This window comes from Dermacentor andersoni, chromosome 1, assembly GCF_023375885.2.
Source record: "Dermacentor andersoni chromosome 1, qqDerAnde1_hic_scaffold, whole genome shotgun sequence".
Classification (NCBI taxonomy): domain Eukaryota; kingdom Metazoa; phylum Arthropoda; class Arachnida; order Ixodida; family Ixodidae; genus Dermacentor; species Dermacentor andersoni.
This window is the reverse complement of record NC_092814.1, coordinates 186444714-186463436: the sequence shown is the minus strand read 5'-3', so window position 1 is coordinate 186463436 and position 18723 is coordinate 186444714. Positions and strand designations below refer to the sequence as shown.

The 18723-nt window shown below is 44.8% G+C and overlaps 1 protein-coding gene across 1 annotated transcript in view; it reads left to right on the top strand.

Moving 5' to 3' along the window:
- The first annotated feature begins 742 nt into the window (after positions 1 to 742).
- Positions 743 to 18723, top strand: part of LOC126547093 (aldo-keto reductase family 1 member B1-like) — a 57621-nt gene continuing 39640 nt past the window's right edge. The window contains exon 1 of the mRNA XM_050194955.3: positions 743 to 962. The gene's annotated coding sequence lies outside the window, so the exon portion shown is untranslated. The remainder of the gene's footprint in view (positions 963 to 18723) is intronic.

The following is an 18723-nucleotide window of genomic DNA, read 5'->3' as shown; positions in this document are numbered from 1 at the left end:
TTCAACGGTAAAGCCTGTTCTAGGCTTTCTTTTGCACAGTAGCCTTTAACAGTTTTCTAAATGGAACTGCCCTATCCAGGAGGTTTTTTTTCTATGTGTGTTTGTGCTCTGTCCCATTTCTCGGCCTAAATATGTTGAGATTGATCTCATGGCCAGATCTTTTGGCGTGCGCGATCTCTCTTGATCTGATACTGATGATCGTCAGTTCAACTGTACCTGTCCTTGTTTTGTACTCTACGAGGCCTATTGTCATAGTAACAGAACTGTCGTTGCTTTTCTCCACTGCCAACCCCTCCCCACTTTTCCTTTGATACGATTCCCTGCCAGCGTTGTTTGTTCTTCGTATGAAGAGAACAATTTATCTCGCTTGTAACTCGGCCGCAAGTACACGTCGCTGCAGCAGTGGGAGGACTTCGATCGCGCGTCCGAACGAGCTCTTCGAATCTCTTTCTCGTCGTTCGCCCAAGAGCAGACGAACGATCGGCGCAGGTGGGCCGACGATACCGTGCCGGACCGCCCTTTCGCGTTCCCTCGCGCAAACTACCGCTCGAACCGACTTCCGCCCTGCGCATAATTACACTCTTGACGGCGACTGGCCGAGTCGATTTGGGCTTCACGCAAGGCTCGCACGCGCGACCTTGGGCTGGCGTCCAAAAAAAGAAAGAAAGGAAAGGTAGAACATTCGGTGCCTAGAAATCCACGGTTCGCGGACTGCAGTCAGCTATCGCCGGCGACACGCGTGAGGAGTGCCGACCGACTCGGACGCTGAATGACATCGCAAGCATCGCGCTAAATCGGCGTCAGTTCGCACTGCGCTCTCGATCCGATCTTGAGTCTCGGTCTCGTCGGCTCCACACACGGCAAAAGGCAAGAGACGCTGAAAGCATACCGACTTGTATACGTCGTTGCAGCGGGGAAGCGCCCTCAAGGCGACCAAATCCTGACCAGCAAGTGCCGCCTGGGTAGGTGCCAGACTTCTGGTTTTCGTTACTTTACGCAGAGGTTGGACTTTATCGAATAATTTGGAAGTATGTCGCGTACATACAGCTTCCGCAACGTTGACAGAAAATTTTAACATACCGCCACCATATATAAGTCACTTGCCAGTTTTGCGCGTGCCAGCTATATAAGTCGCGCCGCGATTGCATCTGGTGCGACTTAGCTATAGCATGAGCAAAAGCTCGTGGGTGTCGAAGAACGATTGCGGTAACGGTATATTGCTACCACAATGCTAAATGACAATCTAGCTCTCACATTCGCGATATGAACTGCAAAGCTGATATCACGCCTCAAAATTCACTTTTCCGCTCTTGCCGGCATGCGCAACACGAACGCTAGTTTCTGAAAGAGACGTGGTCAAATTAATTGGCCAAAATAAGTTGTGACACCTTCTGAGAAGAAAAACTATATACACGTAGACGCGGACAAAAATGCCGTGTAAGCGATGCAAATGTAGCTTAAGATAGAAAGGACATACGGCCATTTGCGTTCGTGTCCAGTTCAGATATTTGCCAAATAACCCAACTTGATCTTCGGCTGTGCATTAATCATTATTCAGATGAAATGCAGATATTCCGCTACGTATCGTCAATATATGCCCATAAAGGGCACATATGAATTCGCATGCAAAGCTGCTTTCAACAATAATCTAATGTTGATGAATTTGCTAAGCAATCGCAGAATTTGTAATCTTAGCACACGAAAACTTTAGCTATATATAAAAGGTAGCAGGCACTCAATTTATTAAAGATAATAAAGCGTTCTGAAAAAGAAAAAATTAAGCACGCATCGGCCTCGTAAAAGCCGACGGTGGCCTCGAAAATGACTTTATCATCTTTAGAAATACTGTTCAGTTCAGTTTACGCGGGAAAGCAATGTCGCAAATCCCTACGGCTCAATCAAAACGATTTGTGCGTCTTGATCTATAGCGGCTGTGGTTGCAATACGCGTTGCAATCTTACAACCACAGACACACATACAAAAAAAAAAAAGATTGGGCATGGGACGTTACCGTTAATACTTAGCACGGTTGCGGCCGCTGAATCAAAACCTTTCAGTTTCAGTTTATTATTCTTTCAAGATACATAGTTGGTTGTTAATGGCTTACAGGCGAGGGGCCCAAAGTCGAACGACTACAGCGCGATCCTCGGTTAAAAACCTTGTGCGTCTTGATCGAGTGTCCAGAATACGTTGAAACACGGACCGTTCATAAACTGCAGTCTAGCAAACGCACTTTGATATTTACTCTGAAGCAGCTCTTCACGAGAAGTCGAAAAAAAAAAAAAACAAAGGCACATGGTTCGCCTCGACTCCACGTCAGTCTGCGCTAAAAGGACACTCCACAAAAGTAAGTATCGTTAGGCTAGATTTGGCAATCACATTGTTCAGAATTTGGAGCTAGCCAAACAGAGAGGAAAAAAAATTAAACAACACAGGGGCCTTAGCGACTTACAAAGCTGAAAGGATAGGCGGAGAGTTTTCATATTTTCGGGGGGGGGGGGGGGGGGGGGGCCCAACCAGCTTTCCTTACGCCATGTATATATATATATATATATATATATATATATATATATATATATATATATATATATATACATATATATATATATATATATATATATATATATATATAGTCATATCATAAGAAGCCAACAAACACTGACACCAAGGACAACATAGGGGAAATTAATGGAAATTAAAGTGGATGAAAAAACAACTTGCCGCATGTGCGATGCTCTACCAATTGAGCTACCGCGGCGCCGTTGAATATGTATATATATATATATATATATATATATATATATATATATATATATATATATATATATATATATATATATATTGTGGCATACTTGGCTATCACTAATAGTGCTTCGCCTTTATGGCGAAATTGTAGCCCCCCCTCTCTCTCTATCTCTTTTTTCTGAGTCCCAGTATAAGCGCTGCTGCGCATGGCTGCTGTTGATTGTGATTTCGAGTAAATCCGGCTTAGCCTCATTTCGTTTACTGAGTGAATTATACATGCAGTGTTCCCTGATTATCATGCACCAAGACTTAAAGAAAGAGCAGTTGCGTTACTCGAAGTAAACCTAGTGCTTATTGTTTCCAGTACAGTCTTGTAGCCGCCACTAATTCTTTCGTTATTGAGATTTAATTCAGTAATTGCAATTAAGTGTCTAACTCGATAAGTGCTGTTCTACTTTTCAATGTATCAATGAGGCATTTTAGGCGTCGCAGAATGACATCTAAATGCGGTGTTTTCAGCGACGTATTAATTGCGTACAAATTTTTCCGACTGGCAAAGAAACCTCACGAAGTACGAAAACACGCGAGTGCGCTCCTACCCAAATCATAAAGCAGCGCCCTCAAATAAGCTGATTGAAAGCAACTGCATTGCCTGCGGCAAACCCAAAGAGGGACGCATCACCTTAATAATAGTACCGAAGGAGCACCAACAGCAGGTTTCGCGGCTTCGCAACTATTCCTTCCTCTCATTTCTACGTCACACTTATTATCCGTCTCTCAAGGCCGACTGGTAACACTGATAACAAAAGCCCCTGCATAACGCTGCCGAAGCGCCTCTCTGACTACGCACGAAACTCGAAAAGCAATATAATAGGCATAGAATGTTTCAAAATCCGGGCATTGCTCGCGCCGCATCGAAAGAGTGCGCGCGAAGCTATATTTCTCGCCAGAAACTTGCTTCGGACCAAAGCCACATTAAAGTGACCGTTTTATTTTTCATAAAAGTGTATACGTACTGCAAAAACAGGTTCGTGCCAAAAAATAAAAGCGAAATAAACAGACCGGGAAGTGACCAACATGTAGAGAAAAGGTGGTCAAGAAAATAAATATACCACTTCTAAATGAGCCGTATCGGCAATCAGGATGTCTGCATACAAAAAAGCAAGAAAAACCATCAGATTTCATTGTGCCCTTGTTATCTATGCATTCATAAGCTCCGTTGAACAGCAGCCTAGAGGACGTGTTCGAATAGGTCTCCTTTTGCAGCTACGCGGTACTGTGTCCGTTTTATCACATCTTTAGTGGCTTTCTTGATGACCTCGTGAGGCTTATAGCGCGTGAAAAGACAAGGACGAAAGGAAGACGTGACACACACAGGCGCTTTTTGCAGCACGTCTTCCTTTCGTCCTTGTCTTTTCACGCGCTATAAGCCACACGATGTCATACCAACAAGCCCAAATCACTGCATTACAGCATTTCTTGATGACCGACGCCGGAATTCGTCGGCAGGCATCCGTTATCCTTGCCTTGAATTAATGTGATGTCAGTCTCGATCATGTAAGCACGATCTTTCACATAACCCCAAAGAAATCGAGCGGAGAGAGATCAGGTGACCTAGCCGGCCAATTTACAGGCCCGTGCCTTCCAATGTATTGCCCATGAAAAGTCGCATCCGCCAGCTTTGTGCCCGGCTGCTGCTGTGTGCTGGCGCCCCATCTTGATGATACCACACAAGTGGAAGACGTTACAGCGGGAATTCGCTGAGAAACTCATCCACTACTCCTTCAAAGATTTCGTTCAGTAACACCGTCCAGTCAGTGTGTGATCGAAGAAGATGGGACTCATTATAGCACCGGCGTAAATTCCGAACCACACATTGAACGATTACTGGTACTGGTGCCGATTGTGCTTTACCCAGTATACATAGGAGTCCCTCCAATAGTGTGCATTATGCAAATTTACTCAGGCATTTCTGCGAAACGTGGCTTCATCTGTGCGCATGATGCTGCTCAAAAAGTCCGGTGGCTCATTGGATTTTCTAAGGGCCTAATTAGAGAAATCAAGCCGATTCTACAGGGTCCCTATCTTCCAATCGGGCATTGGCGCTGGTTAAGGTAGTACGGGTGAAAGGCCGTCATTTAGAATTCTCCAAACTGACGACTTGGAAATTGGTACCTGGGCTATGTCCCGCACGCCAGCATGAGGGTTTGAGGCCATAAATGGTAGAACATCCGTGCGTATACGCTAGGACTCAAAGATGGAGTCCTCCGCCACTGTTTCTTAAAGCTGCCGGTTTGTCTCTGGTTTTCATAATTTCTGAGGATAGTCGATGCGTTTGGTGTACCGCCACATTTCCATGACTGATACATACATTTGCAGCCTTCCTCTTGTTGCCATTTGCAGATCCCAAGGCAAGGATCATGTTTACCTTCTATTCATTAGGGAAAAACATAGCGACTGGGACGAAACGAAACGCGCCTTTAAACATTTGGACTAACGTTGTCAGTTTGGTTTTGTGGTGATAGGTACTGTGGAAAAAAATATCCGTGCACTTTATCTGCGCTAAGACAACAGCTATCACAGCTTGTTCACAAGTAACACCAAACGCGACGTGTTACTTCAGCCGGGGCTCGGCACATAAGAAAGTAGCTCGATCACTGTGTTTTTCTTCATATCCTTCATTTCGTTCTGGCTAACTCAAAGGGAGCTTGGTCGAGGGTGCTGCTTTTTGATCCGGGTGGGAGAGCAGTCACGGGGTATTCTCCATATTTCGTGGGGTTTATTTATCAGCCGAAAAATAAAATTATGCAGTTAGTACGTTGCTGAAGATACCGTAGTTAGATGTCCCTTGGCTGTGCCTTCAGATGATTCATTGACACTTTGACAATTAAGATAGTATGTCTCGTGTTAGGTAATTACAATTACCCAATTAAATCTCAGTAACGAAAAAAATTACTGGCAACTACTCCACTGTAATGTAAACAACATTCAGCAGGTTTTTTCGAGTAACGCATTGCTCTTTCTTTAAATCTTGGTGCATGATAGTTAATTGCGACCCCCTGTATATATTTATGACCTTTGCCTGCTACTGACAATGTTTCCATCCCTAATAAATATTGTCAATTATTAGAAATGTTTTTTCCATGAGTCGTTAGCATCGCTTACTGGAAAGAGAAGCAATACTGAGGCACACAACATTTACGTGCATTTCAGACACTATTGTTAAAAGACTGCTCAAGACGTCACTGAAGTCTGGGTTTTTTTCATGGTCAAAAAATCACGCAAAGCAGTTTGAAGCGTGGTGAACATACAGCAACATATTCATTCTAGTTATAGGCTATCCATACCTTTAGAAATAAGTTTTAATTAGCTACCTCCATATCTTTCAAAAATATAATAAGCTTTTTCCTGTGTGTATATTTAAATATATTGTGTGTGTGCATGCTGTTTACAGTATAAATTGAAAACAATTTTAGAAGTGAGAAAATACGGATGAGACAGCCGCGGCTAGTTCTTTTAATGCGCGTGTCCTCCTATTGTCAGGATTTGCAGAAATAAAGCGAAACAGTTAATTAAAAGCCGTGCACGTCCGCTCCAACAATGATGCAGTAAGCTATTAGCCTCGGTAAAATTTCAAATGAACAGGTCGAGGAAAGTCAAAAGAAACCGCAAATGATGTGGGTGACAAAACTCTGGTAATGGCACTTTAGGTGTGTCGGGGGAGGGGGCAAGGGGGGCTGGGCCGCCCCCCCCCCTGAAAACTCCGGGGCCGACGGGCTCGGGCCCCGGAGCCCACCGTAGTCAGCGCCTATGAGCTGAAGTATATTCAAATCCACGCACCAGCTCCGCGTGACGCCATATATATCTTAGCAGTGTATAGGTTAGGCTAAACCGAATGTTGTAAATAAAAGGTAACAGAATGCATTCTGGAAACAGAGAGAGAAAAAGATTGATTAGGAAGAGCCTTGTAACCTTCGCGGGTTCTTTGTGAAGTGTTATCGAGATAAGCGAGAGAGAGAGAAAGAGCGAAGGCCGGAAGGTCAACCACACGAGCCTCCGGTTTGCTACCTTACACTGGCGGTAAGGGAAGATACTGTAAAAGCTGTGTCGTAATCAAACCACGATAGACGCCGCAAGATACGCGCGAAATTTATGGTAATTTTAGCCTTCATTTTCTCCTCTGAGCTGCAATCTCCACCGAAGAAATGCAGGGGTACTTTTGAAAGAGTGATTTATTTTTATTGTGCCCCTTCACACGTGGGTTAAGGATAAGTTCGCCTGGCTCTGAACCTCGAACCCTCTGAAGTATCGAAGCCTTGCGCGGGCCCAATTTCTTTAGTAAATTGGTAGCAGGGCCTTCTTCATGGCTCTCCTTGACGTTTATAATCGCAGCTTCGGAACTATAAGTGTGGACGGCGCATCTCTAACATAGAAGGTCGCTTTTACAAAAGCTGGGTAAAGCTGCAAACCTGTCATTTCGTGATGACAGTGGGTGTTCCTAAAATGAAAGGAGAAAGGAATGGCAGTCATTTGCATTTGCCGACCCCCTCCCGAGTTTTCCGACCAGCATGTCTGTAGGCATTCATTACCAAAACAAAATCGCCGCAGTCGTTCAACGGGTGTATACGGAGTACTGTATATATACTATACTGCTAAGGAAAACACTGGGGGCGTGACTGTGGGTTCGATTCCCGGCACCAGTGGCCAAATCGATTATTATTCCCATTATGCAAACAAGCCGAGTGAGGAGAAGGAGGAGGGCGAATATAACATGGTGAAGATTTGACTGCTTTCTGAGATGCCGATTTTCCTATTAGTTCCGTACGCGCAGTAACCTTACTCCGATCTCGCAGCTTGGCGATTAACTTGTACATACTGCTGACCGTAAGTAAATTACATTTCATGATTACGAAATTACGATTAACAAATAATTACGATTACTAATAATAATTGCATTACTTAATTGTCTTATCACAATACCTTCACCGCATGTCAACCCGTACTTTCTCGATTGCTGCATGGGATTTGCATAACGGCGACAGAACGGCGGAATAATTTACAGGAGGAATGACATGAATACTTATGTTGAAGATCGTTTATCTGCAAATTGAGCATAACTTCGACACTTTCCTGAACCATTTATCGCTTGATAGAAGCAGCCTCTGTGCCTAGTTTACCCGCTTCCAACTGAACCCACTGTGATAAAGCAGTGATACTGATGAGAGAGAAAGATACTTTATTGCCTGAAAGACCGATGTCCGTGCTCGCAGGTAGGGGTGCGAAGGGTGAAGGGTCGGCAAATGCCTAGTTCACATCCAAGTCCAGGATGTAATGTTGTTAAAAAGGGCACGTATAGTGTCGGAGGAGGAGTCCACCAACCACTCCTCCAGGGTCCCACACCTTTGAGAGGGAGAACGCTGAGCAAGGCTGTCTGCACTGCACGACCGCGTACCTTCCCGGGTATAGGTCTCAGAAGAAGTAGGATTTATAAGGGAAGCCGTCGCAGCTGTAGCCCTGGTGGCCTTGATAGCTATGCAGTAGAGGTATAATGAGGTTGCGCCAGAGAGTGGGTTTAGGCCTTTCTCAAGACAACTGCCTCTTGATTCGTGAAGGTGTGAGGTACTGGTGAGGGTATTATGAAGTGTGCGCGGTAAACCCTTAATGCCAGTAATTAATTATCATGGTTGTCATACAGCAGGTGTGCGCGCAGCGGTAGCCGGTGGAAGGACCTCTAAAGCTTATAACAGTCTTCACATAAGCTTCTGTATACTTGGGAGATCTCTGTGAGGATCCAGCATCAGCCAAAGATCGCATTTGCGAATCATTTCCGGCTATTCGGGGTTCGCTCTCAACAGACGCTGTTCTTGATATACCTACTAAATATTTTTATAACGATCTGCAAGTTTTATGTTTCATTTTCTCTTTGTCCAGAAAAGAGAGAGAAATGAAAAGAGAAAGGCTGTGACGTTAACCAGTATGGAAGATCCTGCTTGGGGAAAACAGGATCTGGAAAACACTGGGAAAAAGTGGGAGAGGGATGTAGAAATATAAGAGACGGAGAGCATGGATGCACGGTCACTGCATACTATCACAGCACAGGATCACGTGCAGCACAACTAACACCAACTCAGGCTACGTCCGTTTGTGCAGCTGTGTTGCCCTACAGTAGTGTTCTTCGCCATTTACTGGGGTGTCTTATAAAGTCAGTATTCCAAAATGGTTTGTTCTGAGAATGGTCTTTGATCAAAGCGGGCTAGTGCAGTTGCGGACGATTGTCTCAGTACGCTGTAATGAGGACGGACACATAGAACGTGTTGAAGGGTCTCCTTGCGACCACATTCACCGCACGTACGTAGGGTTGTCGGCCATTCCAATGCGAAAAGCAAAATACTTCGTAAAGGCCACTCATAGCCATAGCCGTCAAAGAAGGGTGGCCTCCGATCGGCATAGTCCATTTGGAATGCGAAGGTGGCAGAGGCTGCAGGTGTTGCAGCCGGTTGTTTTGAAAACATAGGTTGCTTCACATATTTCACCATATGCTCCATAACACCGACATTTTTTTAATTATATACGTTGTGTTGTATGGGAGAAACTTGTATTTTTCCATACGATCATTTTGGTTGGTTGGATACGGGGACTAGGGGTGAAATGGCCATTTTAGTTACACTTTTTTTGAGGTACACTTTCTTACAATTGTGGTAATGATGGTGGTTGCACGATAGGTGTGCTTTATAGTACCATTTGGGCTTGTTCCAAAAGTATCCAAATAGTATCGAAATACCCAACCTGACGCTTTTCCTGCGATGAGCCTTCAGAAGTATCCATTTGAGCACGAAGTATCGCCAATCCTGGCGCGCAGAGCGATGAGCCCTCAACTCATCGATGCATTTAGAGAATCCCACGTGAACTTTTGCAAGATTCTTCCGGTCCCGGTGATCCCGCAGGAAGACTTTGAGGTAACTCAGATGTCACTTGAAAGACTCATTGAAACGCCTGATCAAAGCTAAGCGGCTTGATGACGCTGCAAGAAGCGTCACCAAGCCATCATTTCCAATAAAGAGATGGAAGACACAAATGGTTCGCTGTGGCTGCGGTTAGTGACCCTGCCGCGAGCTCGCTTGCACTGAGTTCGTTTTTGCTCCTGGCGGTTTTAATGTGACTAGCATTCTTAGGATACTTCACGCATTTGCAGGTGTGTCTAACCGTTATCCCGGCAACTTGGGCCACTGAATAGTCCGTGGTCTAACGGGTAGAGCATGGGGCTGTTGTGCCGAGAAAATTTGGTCCGAAACCAACTGTCGGACCAACTTGGGTAACTCAATATGTAACAGCGGGCATGTGCTTCTCGCATGCGATGAAGCTCTTTGAAGCTAACTTGGGTTAATGGTATGTGTCACTGTATAGGTATGTGCCGCTGGGTATGTTGCCGCTCTTCAGTGAACTTCTTTGACGCCAACTTTGGGTCACTGCTGCTTGCGTATTTCGAAGGGGAAGAAGATGACTGTCGACGATAATTGCGATTAGCGTTACACATCACCACATTCACCTGATGTGCCCCAGAAGTAACAGATCGATTCTGCTCGGCTCTGCTAAGTGTATGCGTTGGCCACAAAGGCTGCGTGCGCCGACCGCCACCTGATCGGCGAATGCAGGTGAAGAAAGCAGCTTGAGCACGCAATAATAAATACTCTGCACTTGAATACATCACGCAATTTGGTCTCTGTCTAGTCCGTTCCACCATCATAAGAATCCACATCACGTATCATCACTAATTACGCACCAATCGTACGAAAGAATGCTAATCGCATTAACGTCGCCAATTATCTCCAAATAATACATGTGCTGCGAAATGTGTCAAAATGTAGGCCTAAACGAGAACAGAAGGGAGAACTAATCGCGGAAGAGTAGGTAAAAGTAAAGGTACGGGCGCAATTAGTGTCAATACAGCCGAAAATTAACTGCATTGCACCATAGACTGTATTATCTCCGAGATCGGCCCACCTGACCCCTTACAAAATAAATAAATAAATAAATAAATAAATAAATAAATGCGTGTCAACCAAAATCTACACGAAGACAACGTCGACACATACATGCACGTAAAAAAAGTATAAAAATTACATTAAAAGGGAAGTGAAAAAAAGCTCAACATTAATAAAAGAAACAGAGGGTTCCGAAAAAAATTCAGGTCTGACAACGGAAAGCAGAAAATAATGCAACTAATGCAAAATTATCATGCAGCTTTGCAATATTGCATCATCTTTAATGCCCCAATTTCAGTTACATATGCCATGCACGCTGACTTTGTCTTCATTTGCGCGGCGTCGACTTTGGTGGGCGCGCTTTTTTTTATCAAGTGAATTGACCTCCACTCATGCATGACGATGGTTCGATTTACATTCTGCGTGCCAGAATACTTTAACAATAGTGAGAAGCATAAAAGCATGCGATTTTACAACTAACAAACCAAAAATCAACATCGGGGAAGAATAGATCCGGAAATGCGGAGTGGACGTGGGAACCATGCAATGACGTGGACAGTCGGACACGGCACTGTGTCCTGCCTGCATATTTCTGTGTTGCGGGCCTCATGGGTAACCCCTTTATTCTCTCTCTCTTTCTCTCTCTGTTTTATATATATATATATATATATATATATATATATATATATATATATATATATATATATATATATATATATATATATATATATATAAAGTGTCTGCTTGCAAAAGGCCCGACGGTCACGTTTCGGCTCGACGACTGGCTTGTGCCCGTTCAGCCTGCCATTCTGCTCGCTTGCAACCTGCTGCACACGCTAAGCATCCCGCTTGGCCTTGCGCTTCGGTTCGTGCGGCACGCCCGCACGCTCGCAAAGCCGACTCGCTGCTAAAGTCTTGTAACTTACTTTTCTCCATCTGCTAAACAAAGTATCTGGGTCATTCCACGCCAACTGTCCCAACCGTGGCGCTCGAGCAATATCAATTTCTCTCAAAAAGATCACAAACAAACACGCGTATATAACCATTACTTGCACAGTATATTACCAATATGTTTTGAGCGGAAACATTTCTTTTTGCGCCCGTGAAGACCATTTGAATTTCACGAAATGGTAGAAAACCAAGTGCGAAACAAAAGATTACCAAAAATCGACTGTTTCGACATTCTTTCAAACTTTGCGTTTTTGCGTTTTAAAAACAATTGATTAATTTCATTTATTATGCAGAAGTATTTTCCCCTATGTTGTCCTGATGTCCTAGGTGTCAGTGTTTAAAGGTCTTCGCAGGAACACCCGGTACATGCGTCTGTGGTTGACTATTCGATTCCTATACGAGAACTTTGGTATTCGCCCAGCTCTATTTATTTAGCAAACGTGTAACCTATCGAATAGTGCTTTCATTAAAAGCAGTATCGCAATTTTTTTTATGTTGTTCTATCCTTAGCACTGAGGTTACGATGCGCAAATTATAGCGTTTTTCGGAAATATTTCACAAAAGACTCACGCAAGGAAACCTGAAATTATTTTTATAGAACTGTCCCAGAAACGTACTATATTATAAAATTTTATTTTCGCTGACGTGCTGCGCATAGACTCTAAAATAAAAGCCTGAATTTGTTAAAAATGCTATTTTGGCCTAGTTTAGACGTTGGGAAAACACTAAAGTGTTCCATGGAAAAATACCTAGAAAAGCGGATGTAATTTAGAAGCATAACAACTTTCGCCACGAAAGTTTTAAAGTAAATAGCATTGTTCTTTAATTTTTTAAAATATTTTTTAATATTTCATATTTTTAATATTTTTTAACCTTCGCATTTCGCGAAGATTGTGGGATCGTTCCCCACCTGCGGCAAGTTGTTTTTGATCCACTTCCATTTCCATTAATTTATCGTTTCTTTATTTCATTTATTAAGCACAAGTAATTTCCCCTATGTTGTCCTTGGTGTCATGTTTGTTGGCTTCTTATGATATGACTAATAAAAATCGGGCCCCTCGGTTAACTCCCTTTCTTCTCGTTTATTACATAACGAGGGTCTCCAATCCGGCAACATTGATGCCTTCAGGTATTATGTGTGGGTTTATTGACCGGTTGGTTTCACTCAAAAGGATGACATTCTCGTGACGCCTGCGGAGGAAAGGATGTTCCACATCCGCCGCCAAGGTCTGCGAGTGGTGGCGCTGGCTAACACTCCCAGGGTTCTACTAGGAAACACAAATACCCAAGAAAGTGGATGGCAAACGGCGCCGCGGTAGCTCAACTGGTAGAGCATCGCACACGAAATGCGGAGGTTGTGGGATCGTTCCCCACCTGCGGCAAGTTGTTTTTTGATCCACTTTAATTTCCATTAATTTATCGTTTCTTTATTTCATTTATTAAGCAGAAGTTTTTTCCCCTATGCTGTCCTAGGTGTGAGTGTTTAAAGGTCTTCGCAGGAACACCCGGTACATGCGTCTGTGGTTGACTATTCGATTCCTATACGAAAACTTTGGTATTCGCCCAGCTCTATTTATTTAGCAAACGTGTAACCTATCGAAACTCGATCGAGCCACTCCATGCAGCGGCACCGAGCAAAAAGCGGAGAGTTCAGCTTGTTTCATATGACTTCGATGGCGCGTCATCGCGGCCTAATCTGACGGCGCTAGCTCGCTCGCTGTTCCAGTATTCACAAAATCGTCCTACGCGTGAATGGCTTGTAGGAGAAAATTACAGCCGATCCGGATGCCACATATATTAATAGCGACGGCTGCCGGCCGATGGCAAATCGCATTTACGAATGAGAACATTTGTGAATTTCAGGCCGGGCCATGGGCGGCTCGTTCTTGGTTCATCCTCGGACTGGGCTGGCCCGCTTTGTGTTAGCATCAAGCCCAGGCTGAGCCGACAAACTGCGGCACGTTCACATCTGTAGTCCCGGCCAACGCGTGCTAGATTATGTGTGCCACGCATGGTACAAACGGATGCGCCAAGCTGGCGTTAAAACATAGCTTCCTAAAATGCAAGCACTACAACGAAGTGTTGCAATAATCGGAATGCGTAGCGTGTAAACAGCGTGCGTCGTACTCGACGCTCTTGTGCCTCGCAGGTTCGGATTTCCGACCGATCGACGGCACTGCTGATTTGTTCGCTCTCCCAATACATGGACGCACCCAAGCCAGTAGCGCGAACTAAGCTGCATCGTTCGAAGAACTCGTCAATGTTGCTTATCCTTCCGTAGCCGCACAACAGCAAGTGCGGCTCATTTAGCCGCGACGCCATTATCCCATTATCGCACGGCGACAGCCACCACACGAGGCATATATATATATATATATACTTGTGCAACTTCAATAGTTTATTGCAACCTCTATATTTATCTACTTCACTGCCAACGTCACTAGAATCAAACTCAGTTTCAGAGCACCATATGCCGCCCTACACAACCGGGGGCGCAAGGGTAAAGCCAGTAAAGCGATGTCGCGGGAAGTACCAGCGCTGCGGTCGTGTCTGTTCCTGTCTAGTGAAGTGATATCGCCGAAAACAATAATTCGAGAGATGAATTCTCGGGCGATCGCTTTATCACTCCCAGTGCGGGTTTAGCGCTTAGTGGCTGAGTAGCTGGTTGAGCAAAACCGGATTCCCAGACAGCGCTCTATGGGCGAGGCTGTCCGCCATCTCGTTGCCTATGATACCTATGTGCGAGGGCACCCATTGGAAACGTATGGAGAAGCCTTTGGTATAGAGATTGTGCACCCAGCGTAGAGAGCTAAGGCATAAGGCATCAGTAGGGAACCCGTGCTCTAACCTTTGAAAGGCAGATTTTGAATCTGTAAGAATGACAACAGGTTGAGGCGTACAAAACCGTAGTTTCTTTAGAGCTGCCTCAATGGCAACGCTTTCGGCCGTTGTGGAGGACGCGACTGCAGTGAAGCGAACAGACCAATCATACTTCAAAGAGAGAATGTGAAAAGCAGCTGCACTAGATCCTCTGACCTTGTCCACAGAGCCATCAGTAAAAATTTGAAGATGACGTGCATATTCAGTCTCAAGATGTTCCAGTACCAGCGAACGCGTTGCCGCCAAAGGAGAACTCCGCTTAGCGCGTACGTGAGGAATTGTCAACGAACAATCGAGGCTCGCGAATGACCAAGGTGGTTTCAACCTCTTAGTTCGACCTCTAGCGTAAAGACCCAGGTAACCAAGAGTATTTAGTGCCAAGTACGCTCGGGACTCAGATCTCTTTCGAAGGCGCTGTAGAAGGGCTCGCCCGGCTGCTGTCTGTTGAGGCGGCCAATTTGCATCAGTAACCTTCGTGAAGCGACTAGGCTAAGACGTCTCGATAGAGACTCATAAAATACTGCATTGTTAGGAGCAGTCTGCGGAACACCAAGAGCCCTCCTTAGGCCCTTTCTGTGCAAAACCTCAAGTCGTTCCAGCTGTGATATCGAGGGGGAAATTAAAGGGACCTGGTACATTATTCGACTCGTCACTAGTGCATCGTGCAACCTGATAATTGAAGCATTGAGAAAAGTGCCTCAATAGGACAAGAGACTCTTCAGAGAAGCGCTGTGGAGCCACTTCAGTTCTTTGTGAAGCTCACCTCACAAGCCATGTGTGATAAAGGGTCTCAAAAGAAACCAAGCCACTTTACTGCTCCGCATTCGCACGGGCTCTGCTCGTACCCCTGCGTGGACGTATAAGACTGGCCTGGCGTTGTCTCCATTATGTACAACGTGTGGTGTGTGCGGTGACATGGAACATTACCTTATGTGCTGTACCCTGTATAACGCGGAAAGGAGCGTGTTGTTCGGGTTCCTCAAGAAGACAGGAGTTCCTCGTAGTTCTCTTCAGGACATTGTTTTCTCGCGCGGAAACCAGTTGTGTAGGAAGGTCTCTCGCCTTCCTTTAAATTACCTACAGGACACGCATTTGGCCTCCACATGGTGACCTTTAGGACTGACTATGTGTAGTTGTGAGGTCTGTGTCCGATTTATATGATTTATGTATTTTAAGTGTCGCTACGGTGGAGCAATTGCCGGCAGCAACTGCAAGGCTAATCTCACCAGTAGCCTACAACCACTCAACTCAACTCAACTCAAAACCGGATGAGCTTATTAGGCTAGTTGAGCACTACGTCACGCGAAGACGATAGTAGCGATAACTGTGGCGATAGTATCGCCGGAAGTGATCGTCTGAGGTGTCCACTGGTTGAAACTAACCAATGCATACGCCAGTGATAAGACAGTGATAGTAGTTTTGACATGCGCGGCCACACCGGAGAGCAGACTACAGCATTTTTTCATACAACAAGAATTTTTTTCCGATTTTGCCACACTTTAGCGGCTAGCCGCGCAATAGAAGAATGGACCAATGAGTGCTCCCGGTGGTTTCACCTGCGCTGCAGGTCACTCTAGCATAAGGTTCCTAGAGAAAACAAGTTTACCGCGCTGCAGCCAGTGCAGCCTTCCTCAACATGTTCCTCAATGACTGCAGCCGCTGCAGCCACGTGATGCAAACGACGGGAAGCAACGGAAGCATGGAAGTTGTGATGGCTCTGTCTACTATAAGGGCCAGGTCCTTGCCCGCCGTCCTCAAAAATTGTTGGCAGTTGCGTCTCTGTGGTTGCGTTATGGTTGCGTCAGGTTGCGCCGATGCATCTCGTTCCTACAGCAGCACATACTTGTTTAGCAGCAGCACGCAATAACTTGTTTGGCACGTCCACTTGTTTCATTGCCAGAAGTATAGTGAAATCCGCGCATATCTTGATGTGAAGCAGCCGTGTGAGTAGCGATGAACCAACAACACCACCTGAATGAAGTGACCCAATTGATCATTATGGTGAGAAGAGCACAGTTCAGAAGCTTCGTAACAAAACATTTGCGATTCCGTCTGCTGCGGTATCAACGGAGTGACGCCAGCGTGGACTACGTCAACGCGTTGGCTCGACCGACTGTCGGGAAGCACACCAGTATGGATAACTTTAGCAGATGACTCCGGCTTCAATGATGCAACGAGTAATCGGTGTGTGCGAGTGTCGCAGACTAGCCACAAGATCATAGCGATATGTACGCCCAAATGTCGGCTCTGTACAAACGTACGTCAACACACGTCTCTCGGACGAGCAGAGCCATAAGGCGATGCAAAAAAGTTAAGGCAAGCAATGCCCAGCTGGCTTTTATGTTTTGGATCGCGTTAAATTGTGCGTCGAGGAAGTTGAAAAGCTGACTGCTACTTCAAAGCCAGCCTTGCCATAACAAAATAGAACGTTTTCTTGACAGACCTAGCTCTCTGTAGCCACTTAAGCTGTCTTCATTGCGGCTTAACTTTGTCGAAACGAGCTGTTAAATTTATACCGATGTCACATGGCGCGCTTTTGATCGCAATCAAGCCCGGTGCGGATCGAATTTTTCGGTCGCGATTGGCTCCTTTGTGCAAGATGAGCGATGGAGCCAATCGCAGTAGAGAATTTCGTTCCCGATCGGGCTTGATCGCGATAAAAAATGCGCCGTATGTCACCGGTATAGCACAGTAATATCAAGGTTTCTAAGGCTTTCGTGGGTACTTATCTGAATAGCATTGAATTTTATTATCTTGGGCATATTTATAAATTCAAAAAGGCATTAATAGAGCACTGATATTTCTTGAAAGAAAGTCCAATCTATTTTCCCTCTATCCTTCTCATTAGGGGATACTAAAGAGAAAATAGGAATCAGTTTATAGTGAGGAATGGTCTTTAGAAACCATAGTTATTTATTAGAGCAAATGGAAGCCAAATGTGCATTTTTGAATTTCGCACCCTAACTGTATTTATTTATTTATTTATTTGTTTGTTTCTACAAGCAAGGAGGTACATGGTTGTGGCGGAAAAACAAGGGGGAAAAAGCTGCGGAAAAGCAGCTTGACTGGCCCCAGGTTCCGTTTACAATGGCAGCAGCAGGGCAGGTGGGAAAGGTTAAGGGAACAAAAAAAAAGGAGAAAAAATGAAAGAAGAGCAAAAACACTAAGGGCAAAAATCACTAAGTACAACGGTACACAGTCAAGATTGCAGGAACATATCACGCAGATTTTTTCGGAACAAGTGAGCACATCGATATTGCATCTGGTGAGATCATTGAGTAAACTGGGCAGCCAGTGGCATAACATTTGCTGGCCATAATTAGTCCGAAGTTGAGGAACACACCAATTCTCAGGAGCTCGAGCTGTGTAGGGGCTTTCTCGTTTTGTGAGATTAGCGAGAGAGCTGAGGGCGCCAATATTTTTCTCATATCTTCTGTAGGTTGACAACAAGCGCAGGTTTATTAGGGCAGGCAATTTAAGGGTTCTAAGCGCGCTGAAAAGAGGAGCGGAATGAAAATGACGAGGCTTATTACAAATGACACGAAGAAATTTCTTCTGTATTACAAACAGCTTGTGAATATTTGTGGCTGAAGTTGTCCCCCATAAGAGGCAGCAGTAATTTAGGTGACTGAAAAAAAGTGAATTATATATCAGCAATTTCACGGATTGCGGCAGGTATCTAAAGGAATAGACAACACCCAAAACCTGTGACAGTTTGCCGGTGAGGAAATCTACATGAGAGCGCCATGTCATATCATGATCAAAGTGCACACCCAGAGATTTGATTGATTGGACAACTTCAATAGTACTGAAGTTAAGCACAATATCTCCAGGTAGCACGATATTCATATTTCTTGGATGAAAGAGCAAGGCTTTGGTTTTTGCGGAGTTGATTGTGAGACCATTTTCAAGGGACCACTGGTATACTTTGGAGAGCACACTGTTAGCACGTAAGACCAGGTCATCCAGAGATTTGGATGAAAAAAGAAGTGTGGTGTCATTGGCATACATAATGTACGTTGTGCCAGAATCAATGTTAATAAAGTCATTGACGAAAATATTGAACAAGAGAGGGTCCAAGATGCTTCCTTGTGGGACACCTACATGAACAGGATGGACACTGGATGATAATCCATTTACATGCACAAATTGCTTTCTGTGATTC